Here is a 12,717-nt window from a genome sequence, read left to right as displayed (position 1 = left end):
TCGCCTTTTCCTTAGCCCTGTCTTTTTCATATTCCTGAGCACACGTTTCATTCTTCCATGAAAATGTTTAGTAAAGACATATGATGGCCCTAGCTGGTTTTGCTCAGTGGATAGAGTGTCGGCCCTTGGGCTAAAGGGTCTCAGGTTCGATTCTGGTCAAGGGCACATACCTCTGTTGCAGGCTTGATCCCTGGCCCAGGTCAGGGCTTGTGTGTGAGGCAACCAATTGATGTGTCTCTCACATCAATGTTTCTCTCTCTCTCCCTCCCTTCCACTCTCTCCAAAAGTCAATGGAAAAATATCCTCGGGTGAGGATTAACAAAAAAATAAATAAACAAAAAAGATATATGATGAAAAGCTATTAGGTTTAAGATACTTTAGTGTAGTTGTTACAGCAGCTACCATTATCTTAGCTAGTCTAGCATGTGATAAATACACTAGAAAATAAAACACAAGCCTCTCTCAAGTGCCTTTTCAGGCTTGCTTCTATCAGAACTGTATTTTTAGTGCCAAGTCAAACTTTAATCTCTTAGATGTAGGATGAGAAGGCTGTGTGCCAGCTGGAACTAATCTGGTCATATGCGCTGCCCAGGCAGTGTCCTGAGCAGGCCCAAGCTTGGATTGGCAGTCTGGAGCAAGATTGTATTTCCAAATGCAACTCTAAATGCCAACTCCAGAGATTTTAAGAAGCGGTTTCTGAGCTTCCAATATGTCCTGGAAGGGTCCTGTGACACCTCCACCTCCAGAGTTGATCAACGAAGAAAATAAAAGGAGCTAATTTATTTCTTAATTCATTCATCCATTAAAAAAGGTTTTTTGAAAACTTACTAGGTTTTCCTGGGAAATGCCTGGTGGTATAGAGTCCATCATTTCAAGTCCTGCTTTACATTTCCCAGGCATAGGCCACTAAATGGTCTGGAGTGTTCCCCAGACCCTCCCGGGACTGCAGAGTTTGAGGACACCAGCAATCGTGTCCTGCTAGTTCAGGGAAAACCATCAGATGCCTTAGATTTGGGGGAATGAAACTGCAGAACCATGCAAGGGCGAGATGTCTTTCTGCTCCATCAAAGCTGTACTTTACTAACACTGGCCCAGGATTCAGAAGCCTGACCTTACTTTTACACAAACAAATCTGCTTCAAAAAGGATTTCTAAACTATCCCTTAGCCTTCTTCAAGGATTCGCATGCTCAGGGAGCGAGGCCTCCTCTAATGAGACCAGTGAATGGGTGATACAAGTCGATTGGTGATAGAAATGGGGAAAAAATAGCAATAATGGTCTGTCCAGGAAATTTCCCCTCTGAGTTAGATTTTTAGACTGTGGATTCTAAGAAGAGTCTCTGAGAATAGGAATTCTCTTTGAGGGAGCATTTCTTTGGCTTTTCAGGCATGTTATAACCAGACAGTGCTCTGCATGGCTGGTGAACTGACTGAGAGTATTCTGAATGTTCAGAGAAAATGAAGGCAGGCAGGAAATCACATACCGACCTTGCTTTCCAATGAAAATGGAGCAAATGACTAATTCCAAAACCATTAACATGTAAAAGTGGCATATTTCTTCCGAGAACAGGGCACAAAGGCTCTCCAAGGAGATTGCCGGGACATGATTGCCAGCAACGTTTAAGTTTTCAAAAACACGCCAAGGAGGCTATTCACTAAGAATGTGTTGCAGCAAAGTAGCTGCTTCATTAAGCTTAAATAGCCGCGGCAGGGCTGTGCTTACAGACCCACGCTACCAAATTATACATTTCTTTTCTGGATGCTTCACTGACCTCATTATGTAGAGCGAAGAATTTGTCATTTCAAATAAAGTGACCATCCACATCTTTATAAACATGACTGTCAGGCGCTTGATGAGTCCGCAAGTGAAACACTGGCTGGCCCAATGAATTAAAAAACAACAACAAAAAAACACAACCCACACACAAACTCTGCTCTTTACTGTCTCATTTATCTCTGCTACGTGCTCACTGTTACAGAGCAGAATAGGCAGGTGAAATGCCTGCCTGTTTCTGAGCATGACAGAGGTTTTGATTTGGGATAAGGGCCCTTTCTTGAGGAATGTGTAAACACCCATGATGAACTCTGAGAAGAAAAAAAAAATCCAGACCAGCACCAGACAAGTTGGATCTGTAGAGAATTACCGTAGCACATTCCCAGTGTACTATTTGAAACATATCTAGAGTTATTTATCACTTTTCATCCAGGTCATTAATTCTGATTCTCAGTCACAGAAATATCAGACTAATCTCCCCCCCCCCCCATTTATAATTACTATATTTTCTTTTCTGCCAGGTACAATCTCCAGTTCTGCTAAAGGCAAATCAAGTAACAATTATTGTATTTACACATACTTTTCCCTCTCAAGCAGTACTCATAAAATTAATTCAGATATTGGAAGCTATCCATTTTTTCATTTAATTTTAATTATATAGATGAAAATGGCAATTAAAAATCCCACAACAACACCGTATGTTCAAAGACACAGTGACAGCTGAATTACACTTGTAAATAACAACTAGCTCCTACACGGAGCCCTGCTGAGCCCGGGAGCTGGTGGGGGAATGGAGCTGCACGGATGAGTTCTGGGAACTTGGGAACAATCCGGGCATATCAGAAAAGTTTAAACGTCAAATTAAAAAAAAACAGAGGAGAACAGGCAAAATAGAATGAAATGTTCATGGTATAGTAGTTGGAGATGAGAAAAAAATGTGTATTCTTCAAATGATATTTAGTGTGTCCAGTGACAACAGCTACCTGTCCAGCACGGGGAAAGGTGTGGAGGGTATGGCCTGCTGACCAGGGTATCTAATGACACAGGAGAAAAACATGTCAGCTGCAAATGAGAGCTGAACATGTTCTATGAACAAAAGTTCCTAATTTGTGGTTGAGTTCAGACACATTTTCTACCAGCATTTAAGTGAATGTCCCCTATTAAGGAAGTTGATTTGGGGTCCAGTCCAAGTTGTATCTCACTCTCCTCTGCACAAACAACCCTGTACCAGCAATACAGAATTGCTAATTCTTAACCCCACCTCAGACCGTACCCTGGAATAAAGCCAGCTGCCGGCTTATCTTAAACCAGGGTTCCTTGGGCTTTCCCTATCTGCATTTCACCAAGAGCACTCATTAGGAAGTTGAAGTAGGAAGCTGTAGTCTTGCCCTCTTACAGGGCAGTGTCCAAGCTCTGCCTCCCACCAGGCTGGGGGTAGGGACACTCTGGAGTGCTTTCAGGCCTGTGATGTCCCAAGAGACACTTGGGGGCATATGTTACCCTACATATACTTGCAAGGAAAACCAAAGTTACTCACTTTGCCAAGGAATATTAAGGAAATGCAGAGCAAAGTATAAAGCTCTTTGGATTTTGCTTTTCAGCCCTGTCGTTGGCATTACAGACGAGGCTCCCTATCATATGTTTCAATTACTGAAATCTGCCAAACCTCATGTTCTTTCACACGTGGTCTGGAGGCCTGTCAGTCTCTGGGTGCTTCTGCATTGCCTTTTCACATCTGTGGTTTGGGATTCAGGAGCCCCTTGGGAGCTTTTAGGGGAGAGGAGACACAGCTCTGGTTTCAGATCACGGAGTCCTGGCTTTGAACGGCCACCTGGAGCTTACCCGTAGAACAATTACTTGGCGCTAAGCCTGGTTTCCTCCTGACACCGAGGGCCTGTGGTAGGTATGTGCCTGGCAAGTGGACGGCACTTGGTAACCCGCTGTGCTTAAGACTGTAGGGCAGCAGTCATCTCACAACAGCCCGGGCCAGGCTGGGGAAAGAGGCCCCTTCCAGAGCCTACCTCTAGGTCCCCTCACCTAGCCTACCTCTCCACACTCCTCCTTACTACTCTATCTTCCCAGGCCAAAAATCCCTTGGAGGCAGAATTGCTGACATCTGCTTTGACAGTCTTGTATAAACATAGGCAAAAAGCAGACACAACCCCCTGGAATTACTTTACTCCGACACACACACACACACACGGACCATGAAATTGGTGGGGGAAAGGCCTCTTTCTTACTTCCTGCTTACCTCAAAACAAAGCACCTACTCAATGCAAAGTGCCTACTAACGCCTTCAAAGGTGCCACCGAGGTGATATTTTTTCTAAGCACACTCCTCCCTCCTGCACTTGCTCCTTGGGCTGCCTGTCCCAATTCTTGACTTTGGCCCTGTTCCAGCTCAAGGTGCATCTTGATTTTGGCAATTGCATCAGTCCCTCATCTTACATGGCTGCCATCTGTTGGAGTGTTGTTGGCTTTGTCTGGACGTTTTCAGTGGGAGATCCAGCCCACTCTCTCCCCAGTCTTCAGGGGAGCTGAGTGTTCTAGAAATGCCCCAGTGCATCAGCTTACACAGAAGGCTGTCTTCCCACCAGAACTTCCCGTAAGTTCCTCAACCACCTAGAAGAAAGGTCCTGAATCAAATATCTGGTCTATTCATTTCTTTGTATGCCTAGCTTTGCCAAAAACAATGGGTGAAGTTCCTTCACCTGGTCTTGCCTGTTTGATAGAACCAAAAATAACTGTATATTGACACTGAATGAAATTATTATCCAACACAAAACAACCAAATATTATACAGAGGTCTACCTTTAAATTTTTGTCTGATGGTTGTTTTCCTTCAAAACAGACAAAAAAAATACAACATATTTTTTAATAGTTGCTTAAACATTTGTATTCTTATTGAACTTTTTTTTTCTTTTAAATTTCTGCCGGGTTATGACAATTAAATAGGAAACTGCAATTAAATAGGAAACTGTGGCATGAAAAATGACACCAAGCCCTTTCTATTTCTTTCTTATTCAAAGAGTCCATCACACAAGTTTAAAATATGAGCACTGTCATTTTTTTTTGGAAGGAGAACAACATTAATTCTGGCAGCACGTTACAATTCCAGTAAGTGGTTAAAAATTACTCTATTAGCAATAGTGTGAGTGTGTTTTTCTATTTTCACAGCACTATTAATTTTCTATCATCTAAGTGCTTAATAAATACAATGGGTCTTCACTGCCTTCCAGGGTGAAAATAACAGTTATGCCCCCACAGAGCTCACTCATTTGCTTTATGGGCTAAAAATTCTCTAGCATGTCACAAAATAACACAATGTTCCCGCGGACTGTGTTTTATTCTTGAATCTCCAATTTCACTAATAAATGTGAAAAACACATGTAGCCAGATAAGCCCCTGGAGACCAGCCACTGCAGATGCTGAAGAAAGCAAGTTATTTCAGCTAAGATCAGCATTCGCTTTCACAAATTCTCCTCCAATTGCTTGATGTGTGGCAATGAAACTGGTTTCTAGTGACTACCCAAAAGATCTAACAAAACTAGTTAATTTTTTTAAAATAAAAAGGATATTATCAAAAAATTAAGGAAAAAAATCATAAAATTTTAAATATCCAGATAAAGTGACTTTTTCTAGTCACAGCTCCAATAGATCTTCACTATCATCTCTGAGAGAGAACTGTTATTTTTTTCCTTAATATTTTTATAATGAAACGTTTCAAACAGAGAGAATACTATAGTAAACCCACATATAGTCCATCATTCCCATCTAATAATCAAAATTTGGCCACACTTGTTTGCACTCTCTTTTTCTTTCTCTCATCTTATTAAGATTTTTTTAAAAAAATAATTCTTTGTTGTTGAAAGTATTACATATGTCCCCTTTTACCCCCACTGACCCCGTCAGCCCCCTCCCCTGCCCCTCCTCCTCTACCTTCCCCCACAGGCCTTCAGCACCCTATTGTCTGTGTCCATGCGTTATGCATAAATGCATACAAGGTCTTTGGTTAATTACCTCCCCCGCCTTCCCTCTGAGATTCCACACTCTGTTCAATGCTTCCATGTCTCCGGAATCCTATTAAGATTTTTAAGCAAGTCCCAGAAATTATGTCATTTTACTTCTATATACTTCAGTATAAATTTCTAAAAACATGGACCTTTCTTATATAACCACAAAGCCATTATCATACCTAATAAACAATAATACCTTGGTATCATTTAATACCCAAACTGTAGTCAAATTTCTCCAACTTGAAAAATCATTTATAGTTGGTTTAAATGATCCAAATAGGGTCCAAGAGTTGTATGTTCTGTCTCTGAAGTCCCTCTCACTTGCCCGCAGCCACCTCCCCACTCCCCCCATGCCATTGTCTTGCTGAATATACTTTTATAGGGTTCCTCATGAGCCCTGTCTCAATAGCCACTTTCATAATTTGTCTTCTTTTGGTATCATTTAACTTGTTCTTATAGCCCCTGTATTTTCTGGAAACTTATTGATCGGTTTGATTAAGTTCAAGTATAACTCTTAAGCTACAATACCTCATAGGTGGCATTGTGTCCTTTTCATTCATTGTGTACTTTTCATTACATCACATCAGGAGGCACCTAATGTGTGGCCATCCCACCTTTAGTGGGTTTGGGTGACGGCAGGCAGCCTGATTTCTCCGTTGTGAAGCTCCCTATTAACATTTCTAATGGTCCAATCATTAAGTCCATCGGTGATAGTGGTTTGACTCAATTATTTCATTTGGAGCTACAAAGTTATGCTTTCCCAGTTCTAATTTCCCTTCCACATTTAGTGGCTGGAATTCTCATGTGAAGAACATTCCTTTCATTAACCAGTGCAATCTGGCTTTCCTCAAATACAATATGCACAGAAAAGGCAGGACTCATTCTTTCCTTTGCCAATTTTTAAGAGTAAGGAACTGGTGTCTTAGTTTTAGCCTATAGTGACTGTGTTGTCTTTGTTGTTTATATTATTCTTAAAGGACCACTTGTCTTTACGTAAGTAAAAAACCTTTGCCCCATTAATAATCCTTCTTCTTGAGCACAGAGAGCTGGATTTGTGATTTAAAGGGGCACACAGTAAGTCCAGGGCAGTGATGGCAAACCTTTTGAACTCGGCGTGTCAACATTTTGAAAAACCCTAACTTAAATCTGGTGCCGTGTCACATATAGAAATTTTTTGATATTTGCAACCATAGTAAAACAAAGATTTATATTTTTGATATTATTTTATATATTTAAATGCCATTTAACAAAGAAAAATCAACCAAAAACATGAGTTCTCATGTCACCTCTGACACGCGTGTCATAGGTTCGCCATCACTGGTCCAGGGCATGGTCCCTGCCATCTAGCAGCACTCTCAGTAGAAAAGACAGGCGCTGTTTCCCTCACTTGTTTTGGTATCTGACTCTCATCTTTATGATTGATACAGTCTTTCGTTAGGCTCAACACTCCTGCATTTACTGATCCCTTAGGAAAATGAGAACAATTCTAAAATATGCTCTCTTTTGCTTATTGTGGCTGAGCAGTGGTGTCATGTGGTGTCACTTGGCCCTGTAGACTTCCACTTTCGTATTATTTGTTAGATACATCTGAAGGCACCTCAAGCATGTGTAAGCAGATGGGAAGAACTACTCCCTTCAGAATGACTAGTTGAGACCACCTGAGCTCTATCAGCTTGAGCTTTGTCCGTGACTCATCAGTGAAGTTGCAGGTGCCATCTGGCATGGCCACACCCTGCTCCAGGCTTGCAATGGTGACACATTAACACACTGGGCAAGCTCCCACTGGGGGAAGAATCTGCACTGTGGGTAAAGTCTGCACATGTATGAGAAACAGCTCCCTTTTCTTCTTCTCACTAATAAGAGTGAGAATGTTTGGGCCATTCATAGGTATTCCCCACAGAGGCACTTGTAAGTCTTCTTTAACAATGGCTGACAAGTGTCTCTGAGACCCATAGGAATCCAGGGTCTTTCCTCTTTTGCTCTCATAAGAGCAGAGACATTTTCTGCCCATTATCGCCTTGTTTTACTGACAGGCAGCTGTCAGTTAGACATTAAAAAAGTGATCACGGGAAGATAATATGCAGCCTCTGTCCACACACTTCAAGAGAGAGGTACTCATGAAAAATGTGTATTTTGGGAAACCTAGATGCTTATGTGCCCATCTGCATTCCTAGTTAGCTTGAAATTCAGTGAAAAATCACAAAACAGTGAGAAGAAAAATAACAGCGGGATGGAATCAGAGGAGATTCCTAAATGGCCCTGTAGACACCAGTGTGGGTGGTCGCTGCTGTACGCATGAGGGAAATGGGATGAGAAATGCAAGCCAAAACGCATGAGCAGGATGGAAGCAGCTCTTTTCTGGCTTCCTTGGAACTCACTGAGAGCTGCTTAACCCAGGAACGGGTGGTAAATAACTCTGTGACTCTATAATGGAGGACTTTCACACATTCATATACTCTCTTTTGAAACAAAGGTGAAAAGGGAAGTGCACACTTTAAATAAACTAATAAAAGCAATTCAGCACCCACTGAGAATCCTTCTAGCAAATAGTTCTCTGTCAGAAGTAATAGTGTTACTCAGATAGCTGGACCTCTAGTTATATTTTAAGGTCCTGACCTCTTGGCTAATGAAAATAAAAGCATATCTTTACACACACACACACACACACACACACCCTATACCAGTGATGACGAACCTATGACACACATGTCAGAGGTGACATGCAAACTCATTTTTTTGGTTGATTTTCCTTTGTTAAATGGCATTTAAAGATATAAAATAAATATCAAAAATATAAATCTTTGTTTTTCTATGGTTGCAAATAGCAAGAAATTTCTATATGTGACACGGCACCAGAGTTAAGTTAGGGTTTTCATCATGCTGACACGCCTAGCTCAAAAGGTTTGCCATCACTGCCCTATACAATGCCATCTTTTATTTTCAATTCAATAAAACTTCAACTTATTCAACAAATCTAATCTAATAAAAGAGAAACATGCAAATTGACCATACCTTCACTATGCCCAAGCCACGCTCACCAGCCAATCAGAGCGACTATATGCAAATTAACCCAATCAAGATGTGGCCGGCAGCCATGGACCTAGAGCAATTGCTATGATGCACACTGACCACCAGGGGGCAGACGCTCAATGTAGGAGCTGCCCCCTGGTGGTCACTGCACTCCCACAGGGGGAGCTCTGCTCAGCCACAAGCCAGGCTGATGGCTTCCAGCACAGCGGTGGTGGCAGGAGCCTCTCCCGCCTCCTCAGCAGCGCTAAGGATGTCCGACTGTAGCTTAGGCCTCCTCCCCACTGGCAAATGGACATCCCCCAAGCCTCCTGGGCTGCCAGAGGGATGTCTGATGGCCAGCTTAGGTCCGCTCCCCCAAGGGTCATCCCCCGAGGGGGTCCCAGACTGTGAGAGGGCACAGGCTGGGCTGAGGGACCCCCCCGAGTGCACAAATTTTTGTGCACCGGGCCTCTAGTGATTATAATATAATGCCATCCATATGCTAACAATTCACCATAATTCTTAACATTCTGGACTCAGTCACAGAGCTTAGGGCAACTGAAGTATAATCCAGACTGCAAACTTCTAATACGAGCACAATAGGGAAGAAAATACATGTCACCATAACCAGTGGTAATAATCAGCTTGACTACTGATAGAAGCCAGAAGTCACTAGCCTCACCAGTGAAAAGTGTTACAACTTTCTTTTTAAAAAACGAAGTAGGGGAATGCTATTTACTACAGTGGTTCAGCATGTGAGCCGTGGAATTAACATCTTTGGTTTGAAACCCAGCTTTTCCATCTATCAGTTATGTCTCATCAAGTTGGGGATAAAATGGTGCCCAACCTCCTATTTTAGGATTAAATGAAATGACTTATGTAACGCTAGCACAGACCTTCCTTGGCACACAGCAAACACTGCTAGCTGCCATTATTGTGTGAGGGCCACAGCAACTTCAAATATCACAAGGGTATACTATTGCTTTTGATACTTCTGTCTAAGCCAAAAGGCATTTACCACAAAACTGACACTAATATAGGAGAAAACATAGTACTTTGAGAAGCAGAGTGGAGGAGCAGGAAAAAACATGAGCTTGGGAATCAGGTACATGGCTTTGAATACTGGCTTTTGCCACCAGTTACTCCTGTGCAATCTTGGATAACTAACTTACGTTAATTTGCCCATCTGTAAAAAAGGCAAGTGCCTCCCATATAGAATCATTGTGCAAATTAGCCCAAGTGTCTTGTCCAGTGGGTGCCCACTCAGTGGTATCTCTCATTATTATTAGAATATTTTATATGGCTCTGGAGAGGGACAGAGGCGGGCCTGATGAATCCAGCCACTGGATGCTGTGATCCTGAACTGGGGCAGAAGGGCCAGAGCTTACTGGAAAAACATTGAGGTGAGACTGAACACAAATAACAGGCACACCTAAAACAATTCAGTGTGACTGTAAGGTGAAGTGTGCAGAGAATATTACCTTAAAACACAGCATCAGTACAATAGAGAACAGAATATTGTCTCCCTTTGTTTTTGCTAGAGGGCTAATATGAGGCTCTGAGGAGCCAGGTCGGCCACTATACCTCTGTAACTTTCCCTTTATCCTCCCTGGGTTTGCCTAAGGGCCAAGTACCATTTTAGCCCCAGAATGAGGTAGCGACTCAGAAGCAGGATCGATACAGATGAATGAATGGTGGCCTTCTTTTCTGGGGAGGATGGTTATTTGCAGGGGAAAACCAAGCTGACTTTGTAATTCTACTTGCATCGGTTGATGTCAACATTCCCAGACCCAGGCACTCTCTTTATCTTGTTTACACAGCACTCAGCCCAGGGCCCACTTATATGTTTACCAGGTAGCTTAGGGAGAAATGCATGTTCTTTTAATAAAACAGGAACATGTGGGAGGGGAAATTTACAACATTGGGTATCTGGGTCATAAGGATCCGAACACTAGAAAGAAGCCGGAATACACTGCATCATGATTATATACTACATCATGATTTTTATTAAGTTCTCGTTTCTAGGTGATATAAAATGTGTCCTGTCTGCTGGAAGAGAAAATGCAACTAAAATTAATCCATGATGACAGCGTGTATGTATGCAAACAAGATATGCTGACTTCTCTAGCTTGGTCTGTCCATAAATTGGACTCATTTCTTAAATTTACAAATGATGATCACTGTGGTAAACTCAATAACAGAACTTCCTGCTCTAACCATGGCATTCTCCTCAGTATCTTTTTAGAGCCCTTAAGTGGTTTTGATGTACAGGAAACGAAAAGCGGGCAGATTAAAAGTTACACAAATAATGAAGATGAGTTCCTAGGCAAATTACCCATTACTGTGGAGGTTTTGAGATATTTTCATTAAAACGAGTAAAAAAGGCCATCTTTTTAGATACTTGTGTATCTACAGATGATTGTAAACTCGTTCTCTTTATTTCTTTCCAGCTCCCATAAGCCTCTTTTATTAGTTTCAAGGAATAAAGCTCCAATCTGCTTCAATAAACTGTATTATTTTTTAACTATAAAACCATACTCAGTTTCTTTACATGAGCAATCTTCTTTACTGGCAATGCAGTCATTGGGAAAACTCCATTAAAAGGTATACTTTATAGACTTTCCTTCTACCTTCTAGCCCTCTCTATTCAGAAAAAGCCCCACAATGTTATTAAGACCATTGCATTTTTACAAGTACCTGGCATATAATTAGCACTTAAAAATATTTGTTGACTCATTGAATAAATACATAAATTCACTATCGTGACATCAAATTCTGGATCCAGGTTTAAAGTCACACAATCATAGGGCTGACACAGACCCCTCACTTAGATACACACTACCCTCTATATGACTTACCTACCTTCTAAGCAGTCTAGTTTCCCTTCTATTTGATGGTTGTCTATATATTTTTTCCTTGAATTTGAATAATCTTTATGTTTATTACCAAACTTGAAATCAGGCAATCCCATCTATAGATCGCTTAGGAAAATTAACAGGCAGACCATGATTTTGAACTCTTAACCTAGAAATGGCTTGCAATTATCTCTCGAACAAAGAATTTCTAATTCCCCTTCCGTATTCACCCATATACACTTAGTATCCTTAAGTTGACATGGAGAGTATTGTTTAAAAAATGAAAGTATGAATAAATGTATGACTAAATGACTGAATGGGTAGATAAAGATTCAAAATACTCCAGAGGTAAAGCAATTCCCATCAATCCAAGATACTTTGGAAGTGCAAAAAAGGAGAATCGCTGGTTTGAGTTGAAATGGTACCATTACTTCCATACTCAGAAAAACTATTAGGTGATTGGACTCTTATGAGCTACTGTTGCAATCTTTAACTTAACCCTGCATTCCTGGAATAAACCTTCCCCTTTCCTTTTCCCTTTCCCTTCCCCTTCCCCTCCCCCTTCCCTCATTCCCACATTCCCTTATTCCCTCATTCCCTCCTGCTAATCCTCACCTGAGGATATTTTTCCATTGATTTTTAGGGAGAATGGAAGAGAGAGGGAAAGACAGAGAGAAACATCGATGTAAGAGAAACACATTGATTGGTTGCCTCCTGCACGAGCCCCACCAAGGTCCGGGCCGGGGAGGAGCCTGCAACCAAGGCATGTGCCCTTGACTGGAATTGAACCTGGGACCCTTTGGTCTGCAGGCCAATGCTCTATCCACTGAGCCAAACTGGCTAGGGCATAGTGTATTTACATGTTGAGGAAGTCTTGCCCATTCTATTTCTGATTGATATCAACTTGCAAAACCACCAGAAACATCTACTATTGTAAAGAAACATGTTTTTTTGTTGTAGTGAATGGTTGGGATAGACAGGCAGGCAAAGGTGACATGAGCGTAGGGTGTGATAGTTAATTTTATGTGTCAACTTAGGGGGCCCAGATATTTGGTCAAATATTATC

At 41.6% G+C, this 12,717-nt stretch overlaps 1 protein-coding gene across 4 annotated transcripts in view; it reads right to left on the bottom strand.

Annotated features, from left to right (window-relative positions):
• MARCH3 (membrane associated ring-CH-type finger 3) overlaps positions 1-12,717 on the bottom strand; it is a 139,404-nt gene that overhangs the window by 43,427 nt on the left and 83,260 nt on the right. Inside the window, exon 1 of one of the 4 annotated variants that reach the window (XM_015564372.1) lies at positions 1,771-1,856. The exons of the other annotated variants lie outside the window; for them this stretch is intronic. The gene's annotated coding sequence lies outside the window, so the exon portion shown is untranslated. Of the gene's footprint in view, positions 1-1,770; positions 1,857-12,717 lie in introns of those variants that run through there. 4 annotated transcript variants of the gene reach the window in all.

Source organism: Myotis davidii, unplaced genomic scaffold (assembly GCF_000327345.1).
Source record: "Myotis davidii unplaced genomic scaffold, ASM32734v1 scaffold159, whole genome shotgun sequence".
Classification (NCBI taxonomy): domain Eukaryota; kingdom Metazoa; phylum Chordata; class Mammalia; order Chiroptera; family Vespertilionidae; genus Myotis; species Myotis davidii.
This window is presented reverse-complemented; position numbering and strand designations above follow the sequence as displayed.